This window comes from Hylaeus anthracinus, unplaced genomic scaffold, assembly GCF_026225885.1.
Source record: "Hylaeus anthracinus isolate JK02 unplaced genomic scaffold, UHH_iyHylAnth1.0_haploid 1, whole genome shotgun sequence".
NCBI lineage: Eukaryota > Metazoa > Arthropoda > Insecta > Hymenoptera > Colletidae > Hylaeus > Hylaeus anthracinus.
In genome coordinates this window covers 244,603-269,997 of record NW_026533255.1, presented here as the reverse complement: position 1 = coordinate 269,997, position 25,395 = coordinate 244,603, and the positions used below count along the sequence as shown (strand labels likewise).

Here is a 25,395-nt window from a genome sequence, read left to right as displayed (position 1 = left end):
TGAATAGGTTTGGGATAGTATTTGGTGGGGGCGGCGATATTGAATAGTGTTAATGAATATGATGTCTAAAGTGGATGTAATGATAGCAATAATTAAAGACCATATTTTTTGTTTCACCGACAGAAAGTTAAATCAAGATTGGTAATTTTGAATATACTTAATTTTAAATTTTGTGTCGCCTCCGAAAAAGTTGCATTGCATTTGATATGATGTATTTAATAATTTAACCAAATTCATCAAACGATGGTGAATAATAATGGAGTTCAAATAGAAATTATTTCATACTTTTCACTGCATTTTCGCATACTTTTAAGCAATTATATTTAGAGCTAGTGCGTATTCATATAAATTGACTAGAAATTATTTCATACTTTTTACTGCATTTTCCCATACTTTTATGCAATTATATCTAGAGCTAGTGCGTATTCATATAAATTGACTAGAAATTATTTCATACTTTTCACTGCACCTTTTTCGAAGTCGGTAAAACTTTTTTCCCACAAAATTATTTGATTTCACTCTTTTTAATGGCATCTATAACCAATAGGTTTCATGCAATAACAATAGTTATGAACAATATACAGGATGACCCAAAAACGTTGGAAGTCCTTGAAAGGGGTGGTTTTGGGGCGGTCGGGGTGGTGATTTGAAACAATTTTTCCTTAGCGAAAATAGTGTTCGAGGCTTCGTTAAGGGGATATTCCAGAAACAGAAACTCACGACTAATCAGAGCGCAAGTATGTCGGAGGAGCGCTTGCGGAGCCTACGCTATCGCAGGCGTCCACGGTATACTCGCGCTCTGATTGGTCGGCGGTTTCTGTCAACATCTCCTTAACGAAGCCTCGAACAAAATTTTCGCTATGAAAATATTGTTTCAAATCACCCCCCGAAACACCCCATTCAAGGACATCCAACATTTTTGGGACACCCTGTATAGTTGCAAATGAGATTATCAGGAATGCTAGAAGATTATACAAATATGGAATTAATCGGAATTGGAATCAGAATTAATTAATGAACCAAGAAAAAAAATAGGAATTTTGCAATAACAATAATTATAAACAATATGAAAAATTCATAAATTTTTGCAAATGTGATCATCGCGAAAACCTGTACGGCAGCAAAATGTAAGAGATTTCATCGATTTCACGCCAAACATACGTGAAATAGTACGCTTTTTGCGATAAAAAGTGATATAAACTGGTAAAAAACAAAATAAGGACAAATGTTCTTTCATAGGACCAAATGGCAAACGCTCTTCCAGATGCAAGAAGTTTCAATCTGATTGGTCCATCCGTCTCGGAGTAAGAAGCAAGACAAAATGTTTCTGTTTTTAAAAAAAACGGATAAAAAATGACACATCACAAAATGTTTCTTTTACGCGACCAACTGGAAGAAATATTCGACAAGATGCAAGAGGTTTCACTCCGATTCATCAAGCCATCTCGATGTGATCGGTGAACAGACGTTTAAAAAAAAAGAAAAAACATGTCGAATTGAGTAATCTCCTTTTTTTCGAAGTCGGTTAATAATAATGAAAAACTTAAAAGATATTTTTCATGAGACCTCGTAATGGTCTGAGCTTGTTGCTGTTCCCTTAAAGGAAAAGAAACAATAGACGGGCAATCGAATTTGAAAAAATATCTCCTTATAAAGAATGACGAAACGAAACTTTTTTACTCATAGGACGTTTACTTTCAGAGATAAAAATTGAAAACTTAAAAGACCTTTTATCTGAAATTCAATTTTTGCAACGAACTTCTAACTTTTCAATTTTTATTTCCGAAATTAAGCGGCCTATAAATAAACTACAAATATAAAAGAGTTGCTTCTCATTCCCTATAAGCTGATATTTTTTAAAAATTGATTTGACGAATATAAACATTCCTCGGAGCCCATTTCTCGAAAGCGTATATACGTATATGCCCTAGTAAAAGGGTTACGTAACTAAAAATATTAATTTCAAAGGTGAGAGGGTAATTACAATAAATCTGGAGAGGACTCGTAAATTTGGCGACGTTTAGAAATTAAATACTACGACGAATGTTAAATTATCTGATTTTCAATATAATAATTCAATATATAATTCTCTCGAGAGAAAATGTTAACTCTTGTTAACTGTAACATTGCCGACGACTGTAACGTATACCTATTCAAGATACTAGAATATATTTCAAATTGAAAGGGAAAAGAACCAAAGGAATTTACTTAAAAATTTAATTTAGAAATTATTATCTATTACATTTTTGAATGTATAAAAAAGATTCCTAGTCTTTTGGACACATGACAAAATTTCAGGAGGAAATCCAAATTCGGTAAAAGACAAAATCAATTTAAACACAAATATATGTTTAATATTTTGACTTTAGTAAAACATAGTAAAAAGACACATTAATTCATAGAATGAAAACAAGATTGACTAATCTAAGGTTTAAAAATTTGTTATTTACGTTTCTTTTTTTTAATAAATTTCTTAATATGATTGAGAGTAATTCATGTCAAGACCAATTCATGTGAGTATTATTAACGTGCTCCCACATTTTATAACATAGTTCTTTAAACAACTTTTTATGTTCACTCTTTCGACTATATTCTTTACTCAATTCCTTTTTTTACATAGTACATAATTGTATTCTAAGGAAAATCTGCATAATAAAATACTGTATCATACTTTACGCGACTAATTTGTATATGCAATAACGACGATAATCCGACAACCGTATTCATATACATATACATCTACACATATCTGTTTATCGAGTAACCAATTTAATATTCGAGTTATCATATCCTCTCTATGTATGTATTTTTTAAGTCTCATTTTTATGCCTAATTTTACAAATTCCAAAACTGTCAATCGAATGATGGATCTTCTAAAAACGAAAATTACTCAATGGTGTTCAGATTACCATAATTCTCATCCGGGTACAAAATTTTGAACGTATAAAAGGTAAGTGACCTTAGATTCCTTATTCTTTCAATAAAAGCTACAATCCGATATATGCCTACCAAAAATTAATCGAATAAAATTCTGCCCCTGTAGCATTTACACAATTTGACTCGCACGGAGATTTCCAGAACAAATTAATCTCGTTAGTCGCGAATTTACCGTATGCGTGTTTATCGACGAAAGCACGGACGATTCGCGCCATTTGAAAGTCGTTGAATGGAACAAAACTTTCGAATCGAAACAATGGAAACGTTCGTCCAGCAGCGAGTGAGTCAACAAAATCTAACCTGTGCGCGAGGACTATGAAAACGTTCGAATTCGAACGCAAAGGATACAAATCGTATCATACGATACGCATCGAGTGAATCTCCGAGTCACGAAACGGCGTAGTAAGTCAGTTTATTGTCATTGGTTTCATGGGTGTTTAGATCTCGCGTATCTATCTCTAGCTTTTCTTGAAAATAACGGCGTGGAAAGGATGCCATAGTGGTTGGTGGACTTACCGAGTGTTCCGCTGTGTGTATCCAACAGGTTCAAACGAGTCGCGCGCTACACATAACCATGGGCGAATTCGCGAACGAGCTGAAGGCAAGTCGCGTCGCAACCGAATAGTGGCAAAGAGAATCAATGGCAGATGAGGAAGGATAAAAGTTTTGAGAAACGCGAACCGCTCGACGGTTCGTGGTGGACTGATGTAAGAACCGATCAACGCACGCGCTGATTAACCGAATGAAACTGAAGCGAGGAGCGAGCGAGCGAGAGACCAGGGCCAGCTTCGAAGCGACGAACGCTATCGGAACGAGCCGAGCAGGACCGATCTCGGCCGAGGCGACTGGCAGAACCAGTCGTGGGAGTCGGGAATCGGTGCTAGCTAGATTATTCAGTGGAACGAGAAGGCAGCCTGATATAGGTGGTGGTACCAGCCACGGTCGAGACCATGGTCCTCAACTCCTCTGTCCTCGTCCACTTTCGTTCGCGTTTGCAATTGAGTGCCATTCAAGATGTCCTACGAGGAAGGTCCCCGGATTTCCTTCATTCCCATTGTCCCATTCACGCCCACTTACTGTTCGCGCGAAACTCCGCTGAAACGTTAACTCAGTTATCTTAAGCATGTCAAGCTCGTGGCACCTACACTGATGGACATAATTATACGAAACCCCATTTATTTAAAAAAAATATATGTATAAGCTTGTATACGTAGCGTAAATGTTGATGGGATGAAAGAGTACTATTGGCGAACTCCATCACAATGTTAACAAACACAAGGCGTCGAAGCATTTCCAAGAATTGTAATGTTTGGTTTCTTCTGTAGGTCAAAATTATAAGACATTAATGTTAGTCGCCTACAGACAGTCGTTGAATCTAAATGTATTCGTGTGTTTCGTACTGTGAATTCTCTATTATAGTGATTTTGTTAGTATAAAATAGAAAAACATTAAAACTAAAATCATGCCACGTGGTAAAGTTCTAACTGAAGAGGAAAAAGTAGAAATCTTTCAAAGCAGAGCAAAAGTAGAGAATTTAAAACAAATGTCACTAAAAATGAAAAGAAGTAGGTGTGTAATTCATAATTTTTTAAATAATACAAAAAATTACAGAAAAAAGAAGAGATGTAGAAAACAATCATCCCTTACTTTAAGAGATAAAAGAACAGTTTTAAGATGTGCATCAATTTCAGCTCCTACATCTAGGCAAATTTTAGTAGAATGTGAGTTAAAAGTATCTGTAAAGACTGTAAAAAGAGTTATACAAAAGACACAGCATCTGAAACGAAAAAAATTTGCTGTTAAACCACCTTTGTTAATAGTACACAAACAACGTCGACTGGATTTTGCTCTTAATCATCTACAGAGGAAGAGAAAATGGCGGAAAGTGCTTTTTACTGATGAAAAGAAAATGAATTTAGATGGACCTGATGGTTGGAAATATTATTTTCACGATTTACGGAAAGAAGCAAGAATTTTAAGTCGCCGTCAATATGGTAGAGGATCTGTGATGTTATGGGCAGGTATCGGGTATAATGGGAAGACCGAAATCAAGTCCATTGATAGCAGAATGAAAGCTACTGATTATTTAAAACTAGTACAAGAGCAGATTTAGAATCATGCTGAAAGAGTGGCTGGTGAAAATTTCATATTCCAGCAGGACAATGCAGCTGTTCATACAGCTAAAGTTGTAAAAAATTATTTTCATGCTCAAAATATACCAATTTTAGATTGGCCAGCACGGTATCCGGATCTCAATATTATAGAAAATGTGTGGGGTCAGTTGAGTAGAAGAGTATACGAAGGTGGCAAACAATATAATAGTCTTAATGATTTGAAAGTAGCAATTCTGAAAGGTTGGGAAGACTAAGATCAAAAGAATATAAAACATTTATTTAAAAGTCTACCGAAACGAATGATCGAAGTTGTTCAAAATAAAGGAGGCTCTACACATTATTACTTCATATTACTACACATTAGTACTTCAAAATGTGTATAAATTTTCAGAACTTTTGTACATTCTCTTTTTCTTTTAAGCAGTGTCTTATAATTATGCCCAATCGAAATTGTATTATTTTTGAATAAATTAGAAATGTTTTATAATTTTTCGCAAAATTTATGAACTTGTTATTAAAAAATAAACCATTTTCTTTTGACGAAGTGTATTTTAATATAACTACATTATTAAGTACCTAAACCAATATTTTTCAGGGTGTCTTATAATTATGTCCACCAGTGTAATAGATGTCGTGCGAATCGCTACCATCTGAATGCTTCACTTTTTAGAGTTAAGTTCATTGAAAATTCTGAGCGCGAGTGTGGTTGTCCAGAGCAAGATTTCAACCATGTTATCTGGCAATGTTCATTATTCGACAAAGATCGTAATGATATGATTTATAAATTATGTAAAGTCGGATATTATCCTCCATATACGGTGGATGCTTTTCTGTACAAGCCTCTCGTTCAACCGCTGCCAATTATTTACAAATTTTTGAAAGACAATTGTGTATATCCTTAATGATAAGCCTCTTATTCTTGATATTATTATTATTCTTGATTCATGTTTGTGTACTCCTTTTTGGAATTGTTTTGTTGTATTGTATTGTATTTCATATATTATAATGTAAATATATATATGTACTGATAACATACACAGCTATGTGCATATTGCTAATAATCCCGTAGGGGGTTTAATAGCTTTAATAAAAAAAAAAGCTCGTGGCACGGTTCAGAAGAAAATTCTTTTTCAGACTTTTTTGTATTCTATTGGTTTTTCTTTTAGGAATTAATTGTATTAACCCTTTGCGGTCGTATTAAATTTGGATATAGATGTCGCACTGGACAGAATTAATTTGCCAAGAATAAGCAGCGATACATAATATACTAATATACTATAATTAATTCTTCTGTAAACTTTAGATACATGTTTACACAATAATCTGTTTTAATGTAATGTTTTTATGTAAAACTTATATTTTACAGTTCTCCATCATACGTGTCTTTCGGTAACATTCTTCTTGCCATTTTGGAGTATTGTTATTGAAATATCTTAAAAAGCGAGAATGCCTAATTCTCAATTAAATACGATTTGTAAAATATCATTTGGAATTCTACGAAGTGTCTTCTACTATTTGGTATTTATTGCAATCTGTTAAAGAAAGAATAACAATATTCAATAATTTTGTCTTTAAAAATTTGAACATGTAGATATTTCACCTACTGGTTCATATCTTCTTGTATAACTTATAATTACAAACGTTCTTATCACACATTTTAGATTACTATCTATTAATCTATTATTACACTAATATATTGCAATTAAAATCTATTACTATTGTGTAATGACTTAAATTTTTGCAGTCTGCGGAAGACAATACAAAATTAGCATGGTTCTTTGCTGTGGTGACTGAGAGTAAACATACTACCGTAAAGGATTAACCTAGAGATTAGTCGTGCAGGAAAAGCGGCCGAATCTCCGTGCCTTATTTTTTGTAGAGACTCCTACATTTAAACATGTAACTCACACAATTCCTCGACTGCTACTTATTCTTAAATACTGTTTTTTACATTACTAATTACTACAGTACGGATGTTTATGCATTTTTGGCAAATGAAAACGTGGGCAAACATACGAGGATGTGTATTAATACAAAAATATATAAAATATCAACAATAAAATGCACGTTACGAAAAAATAATGAAAAAATTTGAATTTGCATAGAGATCTGCAAGGACTACGGCAGTGCCTAATTATCAAATATGCCAGAATATTAGACCATATTTATAGTGCAATCATAACGAAGATCGTAATTTAAACAAAAATCACAACACGTTGATCGTCACGTTATTCATATATTATTCATATATTCGTATCAGGAAAATAATGTACACGAAGTAAGGGTTAATATGGTAATTCAATTTATTAACAAAAATAAAATACATAAATATATAAAATAAAATAAAATATATGGAACAGAGAACTTGCAAAGAATATATATAAATGATGTTCATTTTCTGCATTTATTTTACTGTCTCATTTCATCATCATTCATAATCGCAAAGCAGTGTTAGGTAACCAGCAATTACATTTTTAATCGTATGTTCAATTAATTGCAACATTATATGAAATTAACTTCAATTGTAATTGTCGAAGACAGATTTTAACTGAAATGAACCTTCAATTCTATTTTAAATGAATTTTGTATTGGAAGTAAATCCAATTGCCATGAAAAAGTAGGAACAATTGTCAATTGAATTAAATTTTGCTAATGCTATGTAAGAAATAACGTTACGTAACCGAAAGGCCCTTATTGAACTGATACTTGACTGTGGCACCAAAAAGTTTAAGCAACTAACCTGTTACATAGCAGCATCGGGGAAAAATGATTTGAAGTTCTTTACATGTAATATGTTACAGAGAACGTCACATGGCATTATGCACGTTCACATTTAGATTAATTACCATTTAATTATATACCAACATGTATTTACATTTATCTACAGGGAGTGCATAAATGCAATCGGCTGATGCAGATTGCACAGGATACTTTGAGTTGCTATTACTTTGCGAATAAATTAAAAACAGAATGTTACATTATGCTCTCTCTAAGAATCTATCTTTATAATGATTTGTTTCTATTCGAATTTAATAAAATGCAATTATATTTCATCAAAAATATTTCAACTTTTGGTGTAGGTCTTTATCAAGTACAATGTTAACCTATACCACTTAAAAAGAAACATACATTGAATTCAGATGAAATCGACAATACGAGATTTAACATTTTTGTTGTAGCACCTACAAAAACTAGCCAATAAGATAACCTTAAACGACTATTTAAAGTTACAGAATAAAGTAGATTTTTATAGATTAACTTTGCGTTTAATTTTAAATATACTACTTACGATTGCACCTGATCGACTAATTTTGTAAATACTATAGCACGCATTTTTGTTATATTTCATATTGTATGCTCTACCTAGATTTAACTTTATTGAAATTGTTTATTTATTTATAGTGTTTTTAAGTTTACGTAAACTGTATACACTTGAGATGTAACTTACATTTGTGTTTAAATTAAGTTCAAATTACTAATTGAACTAACTTAAATAAAATAACATTGTCCTTAAATTTTGTACAAATTAAATGTAAATAAAAGTTGCTTTAGGAAACAGCTGATATCTCAAAGATTTCTTTCTGAAATGAATCGAAAAAATTACCAGATATACTTTAAAACAGACCTAAAATATTCTCGAAATTAAACAAAACTTAAGTAAATTTTTCTCTGTAAAAAAAGAAAATAGATCACGGAAACGACTTACTATTTCGCTTTTTAATGTGGCTTCTCCCCTCGAGGGAATACTCTAGTCTAGAATTTACAAAATATCGATTTATTTTTTTATTTTCTCAAAGTATAGAGCTTTAAAAATAAATCTGCCAACGAATTTTGTTATATTCTTAAAATTAATGAAGTTAGGAACGTCTAGAGAGAACGATGTCTGGAACGACGTTAACATCTGTAGTTTATTTGGATACTGCATTTTAAATTTCTTTGCAGTTTTCACTAGAATTGTTTCATTGATAACGTGTAAAATTTATTTTTAACACGCAAGTAAGCGAAGATTAGGTTTGAATCGTAATTGTAGGTAGACGTATTTGATATGAAAAACTTTAAACGAAATTTCGTCGTAATCATATTTTTTTAAATGATTGCCATATCTCGTGTTCTAGTTGACCAAATGATTTTCAATTTGGAGTGAATGTTCAGCACATGTGCCATTTCACCTGACCCACGATTTTCAAAATCTGGTTATTCTAAATATGTTTTTTTTTAATACAATAAGGACAAAAAATCGATATTCAAACTTTAAATACCGCTACTTTTTGAATGTTCAATATTTCGTAATTACTCTGGTTTGGGTCTGATTCGCTAATATTAATAAAAATGTTTCTTGATTTTTTCATCTCATATACACGAAACGCCTGGAATCGTGACAACCACGAACATACTTTTTTTCAGTAAGAACTATACAAGATCATTTGTACTATGTTTAATTTTGTTTATTTTTACCTGCAAAAATTGTGTATGTACTTAAAATGTGAATAAATATAAAACACTTTATAAAAATTTCTTACAGATTAAAAGAAAAGAAACCTCAACGAGGTTTAAAAATTGACGCTCTAGACTAGAATATTCCCTTAAATATACAAAGTGAGAGAATAAAGCCAGAACTATCGGTGATCGTAGATAATGCAATAGAATGAGAAGGGTAGGAGGATGGCGGTACCAGCCACGACCGAGACCGACGTTCTGCGTCCTTTTTCATCGCTGCTCATAGACAGAGAAGAATAACGTATTCTCGTGACGAGGTCCATTTACATCAGAATTAAACAGTCTCCTAGCTTTGTTTTCGTTATAGGCGCTTTAATCGCATTAACCTTTTCATTGATAATGGAGCATGTGCGAGTATTTATTTTGTAAGTTCTTTTACACATCATGGCCACTTTTATTTCTATCTTTACTTGAACGTTTTGATGCGCAACAAACCAGAGTTAAGCTAAGGAAGAATAAATAAGAACTAAAGAAGAATAAATAAATTCCAAGATTTATTCTTGGATAAACAGTAACTTTTCATTGATCTTTTAAATTATATTTTATTCGTGAATTAAGTCTGTATTTATTAGAATTTCACATTATTCTTATTCTAAATACATATATTTAGTTACAATTCTTTCATGTGATTGTTATAAAATACTCAATTGCATGAAGTACGAAATTTTTAAAAAGTTTCCATGCATTTTGTTATAGACTTGCAAAATTTAGAATTTTCTCCCTTTTTTGCATGTTCTCCCATACAGAACGCAATAGACAATATCTAAGCTATTATTATCAGAGCCATTTATGGTGAAAACCAACAGTTTCAAAACACCGCAAATTGCAAAGATGCGATTCATCATGCAACGAAGTCTAACAAACTTATAAGAAGTTCATTAATAATTATTAGAGTAATAATAGAAATAGAAATAGAATTAAAGAGTAATAAAAGAAAAATACAAAAACAGAGTAGAATTGTAATTTTTGTACCTTCACTCAATTGCTCCTGACTCCGGTATTTATCCATAGATTTTCTTCAAAAAAAGCTTGTTTTCTTCGTAAAAGGGCGATCTATACGTAGACAATAAGAAATTGGACATAATTCGACCATTTCCATTTTTCCATGGCGATGGAAGAAATATTCGTGTTCTATTTTAGCCGAAAAAATCAAAGTTTCTCATATATATTGGCTCGTAACACTTAAACTGTTGAACCGATTGAAAAATAATGTGAAAAGCAATTATTGGAAATTCGATTACCTTTAAAATAGTGTCTTGCGCAACTCAATCGGGCGATTCTAACTCGAGATATGGCCTAAAATGTGAAGGTATGTCAGAAGAAAATCGAAAAAAAATTCAAAAATTCATATAAAATAAACCTATCCATAGAAAAATTTTTTCTTGCGATTTTTGAGTTTAGTAGGCCAAAATACATAAGAAAAAAATTGTAACATTGAATGTACATTTTTTTTATTTATTTTGTAAACTAGTAACGTAACGGATCATTAGTTTCATAATTACACAAAACAAGGAAGATTCCTACGAATTATTAAAACATTGCAATTTAATTCTATTTCACAATTAAGTTGTTAACTTATTCTATTTCACTTACCTCGTTATGGCACCATTGTTATGCAACAAGTGTGAATTTCCTTTTCGATTGTATCTCTTCGTGTATACAATTATACACGCAGTATTAACATCTTTTCTGAAATTCACAGTTTATTACATTCTTTTAGTGGTGCTGAAATTATACAGGGTGTCCCATTTTAACTTGGAAACCGTAATAACTCGAAACCGTGGGATTTCAGCAAAAAATGTTCCAGACAAAAGTTTTATGGTTCCGAAGGGCACAGATGAATTATTTAAAATGGAAGTCAACTCTTTTGTGTAAATAAAAATTGTGCGGTTTTTATTTTTCTCTTCATTTTTTATCGACTTACAGCGCTTTAAAGTTTGTTATTTTCCAAATTTAATTTGTGTCTATGTGTATGTGTAACTGCCATACACACTTTCGCGACAAAGAAGGTTTAGAGCCATTAAATACTACGGGAGTAACGAGCACACCGTTGGATCCTTACCTTCGTTGCACACCTTCGTTGCACACATACACACAAATATAATTTGAAAAATAAAAAAATTTTAAGCGCTGCAACTCGATCAAAAATGATCAGAATTTAAAAAAAAACAAAACCCATTGTCTTCGTCTCAATATCAACTATAATTTTCAATCAAACAAAAAAGTCGACAAAAAATGAAAGAAATATCGTAAGTGGCGCCATCTATAATCGAATCGATAACTCTTTCATCTGTGCTCCTCGGAACCATGAAACATTTGTCTGGAACGTTTTTTGTTAAAACCCCATGTTTTCGAGTTAGTACGGTGTACAAGTTAAACTGTGATGTGAATGTTGAAGTTACAGTAATAATTAATTAGACTGTGGATCTTTATGCATTTATAATATGTCGAAATATGCAAAATATATGCAAAATATATGCAAGATGTATGCAAGGTATATGCTAAAAAAAATATGTATAAGTATAGGGAATGTATGTATGAATCAATAAAATAATTAAAATTAATTTGTACGCCGAAAAAGAGCGTTCTACATCACATGATGTTATAGGGGCATATTTAAATTTACTCCAATGATGTGCCAGAACCTCTGGTGGTTCTCTAACGTGTTCACGCTTTAAAATCTTGCTTATTTTGAGTAATATATTATAATGTACGTTTCGTTTTAATACTGATTCCATTTTATCTATAACTTTTTCTCCATAATCACCGGGTATAATTTTTAAATTTTCTGTAACTGTAGTTACCAAATCTATAGATTCTATTAGAGGTAATCTTATTGTTGCCAATTTCTTTATGGCCTCAGGTAACATTTAGAAATGGTTCTGAATAAATGTTAAATTTTACTGATTAACTGCGCCGTGACTCCATCTGTTTACCCATCATATCATCGGCTTTGTTTTGTCTCTCACTGTATGTCAATTCAGTACTTACCAAATTAAAATTAGAACATGTTGTCGATCGTACCTGATCAATCTTTTAGGCATATCTATCTTATTTTCTCTGGCGGACCATTAAATAATCAGATATGCATTTATGCAAAAGATATACAACATATGCTATATGCAAAATATGCAAAATAAAAAATTTATTTTTGGAATCATCTAATCACGACATAAATTTCTGTTCAGGTCCCATTCGTCTATCTATTTTCTATAAAAATATGCATTTGCATAAAGATCCGCATTCTAGTAATAATGCACATATCAGTCAGAATCGAGTGATTCGCGTCAGAGATAAACTCGAAAGAATGAAACAGTTTTCTGATACCAAAACGCGTCAAGTCATTTTGCTATAAGACAAGATAGTATGATTTATTCTTTGAATCGAGAAACTCTACCCCGTGCAGCTTGTTTCCCAGACCTAGCTCCTAGTGATTATCATCTATTCAGGTCACTCCAATATCGTTTGACAGATATACGCCACTAAACATTCGAGGAGATGCACAAGAATATCGAGGAAGTAATAGCGTACACTAGGAAGAAGGTTAAAAGATACATGATTTTTTGTAAATAAATTGTCAATTTACTTTAAAAAGATTAATAGTTTATTCCTACATTTAATAATAATGCCTGTGCTATCAATTAGTATTTTTATTTTGCAATATTCGTGTTGTTTTTGCTAGAAATTTCTTAATATAAATCGTTGTAAAAATTCGAAAATGTGAAATTATAATATGTAAATAAAAGTAAATATATCAATTTTAATAAAATGAATTGATAATATCAATTAATATACGTGAAATTTTAAGGAAAACTCAATTCAAAATTTGAAAAAAGCGTTTCCTTTCATGCGGAACATGTGTGGTCAGTTTCATATTATTTCAATCTCTCTATTTTCCAACACTGCTCAAAATACCAAAAGTTGTACAGTTATTCTTCTATATAGACTGCGAAACTTTATGCAAAATAAAATCATTGCAAACGTACCCACAAAAATTGAACCTACGTAGGAATTTATTTCACTCTGCAAATATTATAATATGAACTTTATGATACTTTCAATATTTTTTTTTCATACTCTTGAATACTGCATGCATTTTGTAGCTTCTTGCACAGTCAAATTTCCTATAAATGCATAAAAATCTATTATCATAGTCTATTTATAAAACTTGTACAGGTACTAATAATAAAAATCTGTAATTTAGCTAATACTGTTTCTGTTAGAAGTTTTTCAATGAACAGACACGAAAATTGCTCACTTCTGAGGCTTGATGAAACCAAGAGAAATTTAGGACGAGACGTCGGCGTCACGACAGGATGCTCGCGCTATATTCGCGCGTATATACACCTCGTGTCAGTTTATCCATCGAACTCGACTTTCCTTGTTTGCTGATGGTGGCACGGTAGCCACGAATGCACGCAATTACGTCTACGCGTGAGAAAATAATGCCGAATTACAAAATCGACGAGCATGGGCATCTACGAAAGCCGCGGAGTCGAGTTTGGCGCAACAAGTAGGTATTTTTAGGTGGGAAGCCTACTTAGGACAAAAAACGCATATTTATGATTTTTTGGGGCCGAACGGAAAAGTTTCTGGTAATAAGTTTTAAGCTATTCGAAAGAACATTTCCTAATACATGTGTCGCAAATTTTGTATCTAAAAATATTTTAAATTAACAAACCCAGCTCTGAAGCGAAGTGGTCACCGCGGAATACTGACGTAAAAAACCACATTGGTGATGATTTTCACAACTTTTTTAATTTAAGATATTTTTAAATGCAAAAAATGTGATACGTGTACTAAGAAGCATTCTTGCGAATACCTTAAAACTTACTACCACAAAATTGACCATTTGTCCAACAAAAAATTCACAAACGTGCACCATTTTCGGATTGTCCTAGGTAGAATTCCTCCTTTAATCACTTGGAGGATGGTGACACATATATGTATATATGTTTGCTTTTATATATATAATGATACATGACTCTCAGTTAGGTTCGGTTTGGTGGAATAACTGCAAAATGAGTTTCTCTGTGGAAAGAGATTTTTTTATTTTATTAATTATGTTACTATATTACATTATTTACAACGGGTTTTTATCTGTGGAAAGAGAAACGACATTAAATGTCAATCATTCACTCTTTCACTTTCACTATTCTCTTTCTATTTCTTTTACGTTCCTTTCTCCCTCTTGTGTCCTAATTCCGAAACTGTTGCGCCGTAAGTGCGTGAGGATACTTTTTAAAGAAGTACCCCATACTTTCTTTACATATATGTATAAACGAAAAAAAAACCTCCTCCTTTTCGAAGTCGGTTGAAAATTACCATTATTCATGATCACAATTACTTTTTGAAATAAAAAGTATACAAGGTGTCCCAAAAGTCGGTGAGGAGCCGGAAATGGGGGGTAGCTGAGACAATTCCGAACAACAAGTTCCTTTGCAAAAATGTCGGATGGGGCTTCGTTAAAGAGATATTAAGAGAAAACCCCGACCAATCAGAGTGCGCGTAGACCGTTCGAGCGGCCGCGGTTGCGAAGGCTACGCGCTAGGCGGCAGCGTCAATGTCCTTCGATGCACGTGCGTCGAATCACTTGTGCGCGTACAAGCGCGGCCGCCAGCGCGTAGCCTTCGTTACCACGGCCACTCGAACGGTCTACGCGCGCTCTGATTGGTCGGAGTTCTCGCTTAATATCTCCTTAACGAAGCCCCATCCGACATTTTTGCAAAGGAAATTGTTTTTCAGAATCGTCTCAGCTACCCCCCATTTCCGGCTCCTCCCCGACTTTTGGGACACCCTGTACAATATTAAAGTAATACGACATATTTTTCTGACAAAATCAGAGTAGATTTGACAATGAAAGCGTGATTCAAAATATCCGAATTTTTGGGGACCTGTTAATAAAGCATTCGCGCGTCCGAATCCACGAATGGCGTTGACGTGGGGTTACTCGTTCACCTAGTACAGAGGCCTAAACTCGCGGGTGGGTTTTCCAAAAAAACGACATTTTCGTATTTTAATCCTATCCACACAGGGAAAAGACATCAAAACTGTGTCACTCCAATGCCTTGGACCATATCACATGTGTTTCACGCAACGAAACATCGTTCCAACCCCTAAACCTGTGGGTGGACCACCCCTAACTCTGGGCCACCCTGTTCAGCTTCAGGGGCAGTTTTCGAAACGAGCTTTAAGTGACATTGATCCTTAACGTACCGAGAATAAACATGGTGAATTTCATCGCCCTTCGAGGGGTGAAAGTGCTCCCTTACGAAGGGTGTTGAAAAGTGGCGAACTGTTCCATCCCTCCAAGGGGTGCCTATGGGGCGTACGGCGTGAGCGTTGGCATTTCCTGGATCAGGAGATTCCAGGGAATGCATTGAGCCCAAATTCGGGACTGTAGTCCAAAAATTGTGGATTTTGGAGGGGCGAAGTGTTGTGAAGCGTGGGTTTGCCCGATAGGGATTTTGAAGGGTGCATTTTGTAGAGGGCATCGAGGAGGGTCGCCCCAAAGGCTTTTTTGATTTTTCCAACCCCTTCCGTCACCCCTGGCCTCTTCAGAAGTGGCGTTTTTCGACGTGCCCCTCTTTACGGGAGTGAATTAACCCCTTCGTATCAACCCTCGCCAATGCAACTTTGCGCACATTTAGAGGACACTTCAAAACTACTCCTGGCGAAGTTTCCTCAAAATCGGTTGAAAACTCCCATAGATATGACGTCTTAAAAAAGTGTTCTTTTAATTTTGTCCGTCAGTGTATATATATATATATTTTTTCTGAATATATTCTAAATAAAATATTCTCAATATTTTCAATATTTTCGACATATTCAATATATATATGCACCATTGCATTTGTAAAAGAAATATTGTCCTACAAATAAATACATATATGCTATGGCGTATGCTATTATGCATAATGCCCCTTAAAGTTAGTGAATGTGATAAATATCTTGACTGATTGAGCCCATAGAATTCAGCTTAGTTTTTTGAGTAGTTACTAGTTAGAGAGATAGTTTTTTTGTTGGACATTGTCACGCGAGAGGCTGCGAATAACAATATTTTATAATTTACAACTAAAAATTCAATTAATGGTTATTTTTAGTCACATGGATGTAGCGTGAACATTTATTCTAGTCGTCTAGTTCTAGTATCCATGTATCGATTTGTTGACTTAGTCAAATACGCATTTAGCCATTCCAGTACGTTAAAATGAAATTTTCAAAATTGTTGAAAAAATGTTAAATTTTAAAATTTTAAGAGTGTGTCGGATCAAAAATCTGAATGTGTCAGCTGTCTAAACGGGGGATGTAACTATAATAGACAGTTCCCATCAGGGAAAAAGTGACTGGAAATGGCGTTTTTAGCCCCTTTTTCCATCGAAGTACAGTTTCGCGGCAGTTTTCAGATTTCAAGAGTACCATTAGTTCCGAGGACCCTTCAACTGCATTTATCACATTCCCTATTACGAGTGGGGGTTATATAAAATCATTGGTGAATTTTGTAAGTATTCCAGAATTTATCACATTCACCAACTTTAGTGGAGATTAGTAATACTATATTTGTAGAACAATATTTTTTTTACAAATGCAATGGTGCATGTGCATTTGATAGTTGCATAATTTTTTTAATAAAAATGCATATTTCTATTCACATAGATTGAATCTTTTTGTCGCTCTACGTAAAAAATTCTAACTGGTAAAATGATACAAAATTATTAATATCAAAATAAACATCTTTTCCAACAAAGATAATTATTGAAAATAATACCTCGTGAATTAATAATCACTTTTGACATCTTTATCCTAATACTTCTTTACGTAGAATTATAGAAAGAATTCGATCTACGTAAATAAACATCGATGACCCTTGCACTCTCCTCGTTAGCTAATTCGAGGCCAACAGAAAACCTAAATTCAAATCCTCTGATTAGGGTTCATAAACAATTCAGTTGATAGCTAGTTAAAACGTAACTCGTTCATTTCAATGGGGAATTTCCGATAAGGTAACAGAAACGTGATGGCACAAAGCAACGCCGAATCGCGAGATATAATATCCGCTAGAAAAAATAATAATCTTTAATGCAAGATTTGCGTATTTTCCATGTTACATGTGTTTGTTGCGCGAACGTCATTCGGCGTGGATGCGAACGTGAAAGAAGCGGACAGGTTTTAGATATGATTCAGCATGTACGGAAAACCGGTTTTTTTATGTACATACCTTTGCAGTTCTCATTTATTATACGATCAACTAGCGAGAAGAGACGGTTGCACAATTTTTGTTTTGATCCATCTACCTACGGCGAGCGCTAATTTCACGCGAAATCCCCCTATGCAAACATGTTCGTCGGATAGGTAGACAAAGTATACTGCGGGTATCTGAGTAGTATAGCTAGGCCGGTTCTAACACAACGGCTTCCAGAGGGGGGGGGGGGGCGAGAGCGCGCGTGGTGGGTCGGTAATTATTATCAACGGTCGGTAAGATAGGATGTAATTATTACTTACTGTCGTTAATTAGTACCGATGGTAGAGAGGGAGACCACCGGTGGGTAATTAGATCGGTAAGAAAGAAAAACGCAAATTTTACATGTAACGAAATCCCCATAAAAAACTTCAAAAAAGTAAAAAAAATTACCCCAAGTCCATGAAAAAGTGGAGAACTTAAAGAGTAATCATAGAAAACTAGAAGATCCCCCTAAAAAAATTCAAGAAAGTAGAAAAAGAAGTGAAATCGAAATGAGCTGCCAGTACATGAAAACGTTTTCCATCAAAGTGCAGAGGCGACACTGTATAACACAATGAAAAATTCGGTGCTTTCCAACTATGCGCAGTTAAAACGCTGTGTTCAACAGTGCACAGGTTCAGATCCTAATGACAACTCATGTAAACTGACTAATCCGCACTTTGGCGGTGAAATGAAGAAGCTAAATAGTGTATCAACCACAAACTGAGATTGTTTAGACATTTGCTTAGATGTCCGTAGCCTGGAAGCCAAATGCTTGGCGTGACCAGGCAAAGCATTCTCAGATCATTAATACCCATACTTTCTCTCTCGCAGACTTTCACATAATTTGTCAATTTAAAACTTTGACAATATGAGTACATTTTCATTTTATTGTGTTTTAAAATAATTCTTATTCATCAAAACCTTGACCTTGCCTGACCACGCCAAGCATTTAACTTCCAGGTCACGGACATCTAGGCAAATGTCTAAACAGTTTCAGTTTGTGGTTGATACACGATTTACCTTCTTCATTTCACTGCCAAAGTGCGGAGCAGTCAGTTTACATGAGTTGTCATTAGGGTCTGAACGTCTGCACTGTTGAACACAGCGTTTTAGCTGCGCATAGTTGGAAAGCACCGAATTTTTCATTGTGTTATACAGTGTCGCCTTTGCACTTTGCTGGAAAGCACCTTCATGTACTGGCAACTCATTTCGATTTCACATCGTTTTTTACTTTGTTGTAATTTTTTATGGGGATCTTCTATTTTTTTGTGATTAGTCTTTCTCGTCCTCCACTTTTTCGTGTACTTGGCATAATTTTTTTATTTTTTTTTATCATAACGACTCTCCTCACTGCATTACCATTTCTAAAGGTGTCCATCTCTCTTACATATTACAAATATTGCAGATGCTGCAGTTTATGTGATTTTGCGCACAACGTTGGACAATAGACAGTATTCGATGACGCGATCATGCAAAATAAGACAGTACGCAGTAGTATTTGTTGGCACGTTTTCTTTGCTATCAAATTCTATCCTCATATCTACGGTGGCGCTCTTGATTGATTCGTTCTGTCGCGAGCAATCGATGACTACAAACGGCCCATGCAACAAAAAGTTATCCGTGTTGCAAAGCGTTTCGTAACAGTCGTATCCGTAATAAACTTTACGAAAACGTGCATACATATAAAAAAAGAATAGCATATCTGTTACTATCAAAATCAAGATTCAAGTCATCGTATGAATAAAAGTCAGAGTTTAGATAAAGTTTCACGTTGGTCAATTTACGTGCATCGAAGTTGCTCGCATCTTCAGACATGATATTTTTTCGACCAGTTTGCAGTGCAAAAATGACGTATCGCGGTTTCTCCAGCTGAGTCGCAGTTTTAACGGCCCACGAATGTTTTGTCGTACTTTGCAACAAAGGGTACTCGTACAGGTCCCACGAACGAAAATTCATCCTTCGGTATTGCCCGCTTTACAAAATTCGCAACAACGATAGTTCATTCGTATCATTCAGTACAATGCGAGGCATTCGCCATTGTATCTTTAATAATTCGACCACCGGTTCCAGCGTGGAATCTCCAACGATGCAATTATTATCACTGCGCGCGCGTATAAGAATGAGTTCGTGACGAGCGTTGATTACTATACACCTGTAATCTTCGCAAAAACCCAACATCATGTTGAGCGGTACACAAAAGTTGAAGTAACCTATCGGTATGTTTGACTGTGTGATCCAACCAGCATTCCGTAAAATTAGCGATTTGTCAAATGTTAGGGACACAAAATTTTTGATGATGCTTATTATTCCAACGTTTCTGTTGCGATCAATCTCCACACCATTGAATTCATATCGAATTTCATCAAACATAAAGGCGACACAATTGTTTCCAAGGTGTGCTTCCACCCCTTCCTTTGGTTTCTTTACTCTGAATCTTCCTTCAACGTATAGAAAGCTCTCGCATGGTAACGTGTATAAATCCTGCTGTTGTATAGGTATTCGTATCTCATCGTTGTGTTCAAACGTTGTGTTGGCGTATGGGTTGTATGTGTGAGTCTCAATCTTGGCGATACTGTCGTCAAAGATCGATTCGCCTCCAATGTTTAAGATATTAGCCATTTCGTACAACGAAACCCAACGATTTCAGAAATTCAACATTCGATGCAGTCAGCTTCGCAGGTGATCGAATTGTCTTCTCGCCCAATGGTTTTAGACAGCCAATATTCGATACAGTGAGTTTCGCAGGCGATCGAATTGTTTTCTCTGTGTTTTCACGTGTCATCTGCTCCGCTTCGTTCAACGCAAGCATCTCCCACTACGGCCGTTGTCTCCGTACATGCAGTCGAACGATGATCTGTTCCCCTCGAAAATTTAACAATTGACTGTCTTTATCCACGACGCGAATCGTCAAATCCGAAATGCTTCGTGCAGTGATCGGAAGGTAAATGATCTGTGTCGGTCTTTCCGATATCTTATATCCAAGTGGAACGGTAGGCGAAAACTCGTGTATCGTGTGCACGCTCTTGTTATTGCTGTAAGTTCCAGCCGTCACGTTGCATTCAATGCGAATAATATTTACGTTCATTATATTGATTGGCGCATCCGATTCGTGCCATTTTCGCGGTTGCAGCAACCGATTCGTCGAAAACCCCAGCAACGAGCCAATAGTATTGGGTTTGGTAGGATTAATGCTCTAATCGCACTTGATTTCGCACTTGATTGTTGTTAACTCTAAGTATCTACGAGTTCCCCTCATTACCTTGCGAAAGCGATCGTCGCAAATACATGTGAATGTCATCCAGCTCGTAAGATCCTCCGGGAATAATGATTTCCTTATCATCGTTATCATAGTAAAATTTATTATTCGACAAATTTACATTCGGTATTGTGTAATAAGTCTCAAAATCCGTAAGACCGAGCTCGTAATCACCATCGCTCAGATCAATGGCCGGAAAATAGCTTACTGGGAGAATGCTACTTTGGCCGGTATGCGTCAACGTCAGCGACATGTTCAAACGAATACTGGAGTTAAAGTGTGCAATGACTCTCCTTAAATTGATTGTCAACCGTCTGCAGAAACTGCAAACATAGCTGTCCGCAATTGCTCTGATTATAGCGCTAATAAGACATGTGATTATACTCGATTACGCTATTCTTGAAATATTGTATCAGTTCCCTCGGCGGTCGAAGATTGCCGAAAAACTATCGAAATATATGTGTAGTATAGCTAGGCCGGTTCTAATAGTATTATAAATATTCTCACATTCGATGTGGTAAATTAAACGTGGTAAAGAAAAGGTATGTGTCGATGTTGGGGGTATTTATACTAGCATGACCCAGACATATCAGTCAGTGCAGAAATGGCTTTCATACTAATTGATGGTGATACACTGTTCGACTTGACTGTGGAGCAATTGGACTAGCGACATTCATTACGCGTGGGATAAACTACCGAGACATATAAGAGCTGATCCTGAAGTCCAGTCTTATCGTAGGTGTCTCTTCCATTACAATCGTCCAGATCAACGTACGCACATAGACAGACCAACGCCTATGAAAAAAAATTGTTACCTATGCGTAGAAGGACGGGAGCAGGACTTGTAAATACTCTAATAAACAAATTACCGTTTGAGCTACATGTGCCAGGGTATCAATTTTGCGGACCGGGTACACGCCTGGACAAACGTTTAGCACGCGGCGATCGAGGTCTAAATCCGTTGGATGCAGCCTGTAGAGAATACGATATTGCGTACTCTTGAAACAAAGATTTGACCAATCGTCACGAGGCATATCGAATTTTAGCTGATCGAGCACGCCAGCGCATAACTGCGAAAGATGCTACATTCGGCGTACTGCGAGGGCGACTGCTGCAACTGGTTCGACTGCGATGAAAGCTGAGACGAAGCTTGGAATGGGGCTCAAGAAGAAAAAGAGTCGTAGTAAGAAGAACAAGGGGGAGCGAGCTCTACCGATAGCAAAGCGTGGCGGTATCCTCCCGTTCCTCCTACCTGCGTTATCAGCTATAGGAGCGTTAACCGGTGCTGCTGCTGGCGTGGCTAAGGCCGTGAATGACACCAAGTCTGCGCGAAAACAGCTAGAGGAAATGCAACGGCATAATCATGCTATGAAAGGTCGTAGACTTTATCTCGCGCCGTACAAACGTGGACGAGGAGTTTCAAAGAGAAAAAAAAAACGTCAAAATTAAAATGCCTGAAGGGGTAACCACCAACGTACAACTACAGCAACTGGCAAAGCGTATGCGTATACCATATTTCAGGGGTATTTTTATATGCAATACTTTACCAATAGATGGGATACACAGGAACGAGATCGGAATCGTAAATTTGATACTTTCGAGGGACCTGGTACTCATTGGGTTCCATACGTAAAACGGGGAACTCGCACCATATAAGTAGTATAGCTAGGCCAGTTCTAACCCAGGATCTCCGAGGGGGAGGGCCACGAGTGGTGTGAGGTCGGTAATTATTACCTACGGTCGGTAAGGTAAAACATAATTATTACCACCGGTCGGTAATTATCAGTGATCGGTAAAAAAGGAAAACGCAAATTTTACATGTAACGAAATAAGCGCGCAGGAGTGGGGGTGTTTTTTCGGGCCACGTGGGTTCCCTCTCTCTCTCGGGCCTAAGTATTTTCTTCCTCGCACTCATGCCCGCTTTCTCGTGCAACATGTAAGATTAGAAAAGATGAGGTAATTATCATAGGTAATCATCAGAGATCGGTAAAAAAGAAGAAGAAAAATGTAAAGAATCGGTAGCCGCGGCCCTCTCCCTCGCTCTCGCACCAAAGCGCGCCGTCTTCCTTCCCACGGTTGTTATCACCGTCCGCCGCTAGTCGCGAGTCGCGCGCTGCGATATCCACGACGACTCGCGCAAGCGAAACCGCGTTCCATTGTACATAACTACCGCAGCCGTGCCGCTGGAAAACCAGAGTTGCTCGAGACGGCAGTACGGCAGTATTCAAAAGAATAAACGAGCGATAAACATGCTAAACTCACACTCTCACCTTTTTTTGGAAGCATTACTGCTCCCAGACTTCTAACCAACCCTCCTACGAAATAGTGACGCTGGAATTGTTGTGTTAGCACCTTTCTCCGTCACCCGCACTCTCCGTTTAACCCAAAACCCCTACGCCGTGACTTAGTTCACGAAACGGGGGGCATCCGATCGCTGGCAGACGTTACGCGTTTGTGGAACGTCACCGGGCTACCGCGATCTCCCAGCCTGGGGAAAAGAGTCGTACAAGCGACCCGTTTCGGCCTTCTCCTCCTGTCAAGCGAAGTATCCTCGCCATTCCCGCCCTACTTCGCAGTAGCGCTTCGGTGTGGGTTATGCACTGCGTGTACATATATGTATATATCTGTGTGTGTTCCACGATTCCGCGCTGGGATAAGTTCCGCGTCTATGTATTAGGTTAAGTTCCGCACCCGCCTACTGATTGCGACTTTGGCGACTGACTGAGTCGGCACCCCGCTCGCGAAAGTCCACCCGCCGGACTTTCCGTGACAAGAACATCAATTGTTCGACGTTTGGTAAGTATTATTATCGTTATCAGAGATCGATAAGAAAGAAAATCGCAAATTTTACATGTAACGAAATAAGCGCGCACACTGTAAGGGAGGGGGAACCCATGCTCGTCGTCTTCGGGGGAGGTAAGCGTGTACGTTATAAGGGAGGGGAAACTGTCCTCTTCCCCCGCAGGAGTGGGGGCGTCGTTGGGGGCCGCACGGGTTCCCTGTCTCTCGTGCCCGAGTATTTTCTTCCTCGCACTCATGCCCCGAGCAACATATAATATTACATTACAATCTTTGACACAGCCATCGGTAGGAACGTTTCGCGATGATGGCCTCAAGCAGAAGATCCAAAAACGCAAAGTTTGCAAATTACAATTCGGCAGCAAATCTTTTATTTGCGCGATACAATTTCTCAAGGACTAAATATTAAAACAACGGTAGAGGTGACATCATTCTTTGGTGATGAGAATACTGGAGAACATGCTTTGAAACATTACACCGGATGAGAATATGATATGGGAGGAAATGCGCTAGAAAGAAGACACATATATCCAAGCTATTTTTTTATTGATAACTGTATTCCAACATTACATCTAAACCTAATGCTAACAATTCAGAGTCAATCAATGAATGACACTCAAAGTTTTCATGTTCAACAATTGCCTTTGCATAATCCTTAATTTCAGCATTTTGTATTATTTCTATAAACTTGTTGTACTTAGATTCTACCAGGTATATTCGAAAGCGAACAACTTTTGTACGGTTTTTTCACTTGGATCTTCGACACTTTTCACTCTTTGTCAGATGGAAAAAAATGCTGAAACAGCAAATCTCCCCTCCTACACACATTTCCCTTTCTTATCCACATTTATTTTGAGTATACACACCTTTGCGTAGAGCGCGCGATCTAATTTTTTTATACGTAATATAAATTCTTAGTAACAATAATCTCATAATACGCTCGAGAACTAGGAGTAAATCAATATAAGGGCACGTGTGAAAGAAATATACCAGTTGAGGATGTGAGTGATAGAATTCTGCGGAATCATCTGTTTGGGATGATACAATGAAGAAGCGACGCTTCACATTCTGTCTATACTGGGTGGGGGTCAACGTTATAAAATATGAAGAGATTCGTAGCACAGCATAGAATCCCAAAGTGTCAAAAACGAAGATGTCGACTGTGCATGTACCATCACTCCAGGAAATTGCGTTCGCCAATATCTTCCAACGCGATATTAAACATTTTTCCGAAGAAGAGGTGCAAATCATAGATCACCTGATGAGAAACGTTTTTCGGAAAAACATAAAGTGGGCAGTGTGTTGCTTAATCGAAGACCATCCAAAATCACCGTCGGTGCCAACAACCGATTCGGTAAGGCGATCCTGAATACAGGAGGATGAGGATGAGGAACCTTGAGAAATATTGGCATGCGTGTACAAGCCTTATCGTTTTTGGAACGATTTCAAAGATGGCGACATAATAGTCAAAAAAGTCTTCAATATTCTGACACCAACGTCTACCAGTAGAGCTTTATAGTTGGGATTTCGTTCGTTTTACTAGAATCGAGTCTGAACAAGGATAACGA

General features: G+C 36.2%; 1 protein-coding gene across 1 annotated transcript in view; it reads right to left on the bottom strand.

Moving 5' to 3' along the window:
• LOC128896486 (uncharacterized) overlaps positions 1–23,192 on the bottom strand; it is a 236,715-nt gene extending 213,523 nt beyond the window's left edge. The window contains exon 1 of the mRNA XM_054159869.1: positions 22,678–23,192. The gene's annotated coding sequence lies outside the window, so the exon portion shown is untranslated. The remainder of the gene's footprint in view (positions 1–22,677) is intronic.
• Positions 23,193–25,395: the final 2,203 nt, after the last annotated feature.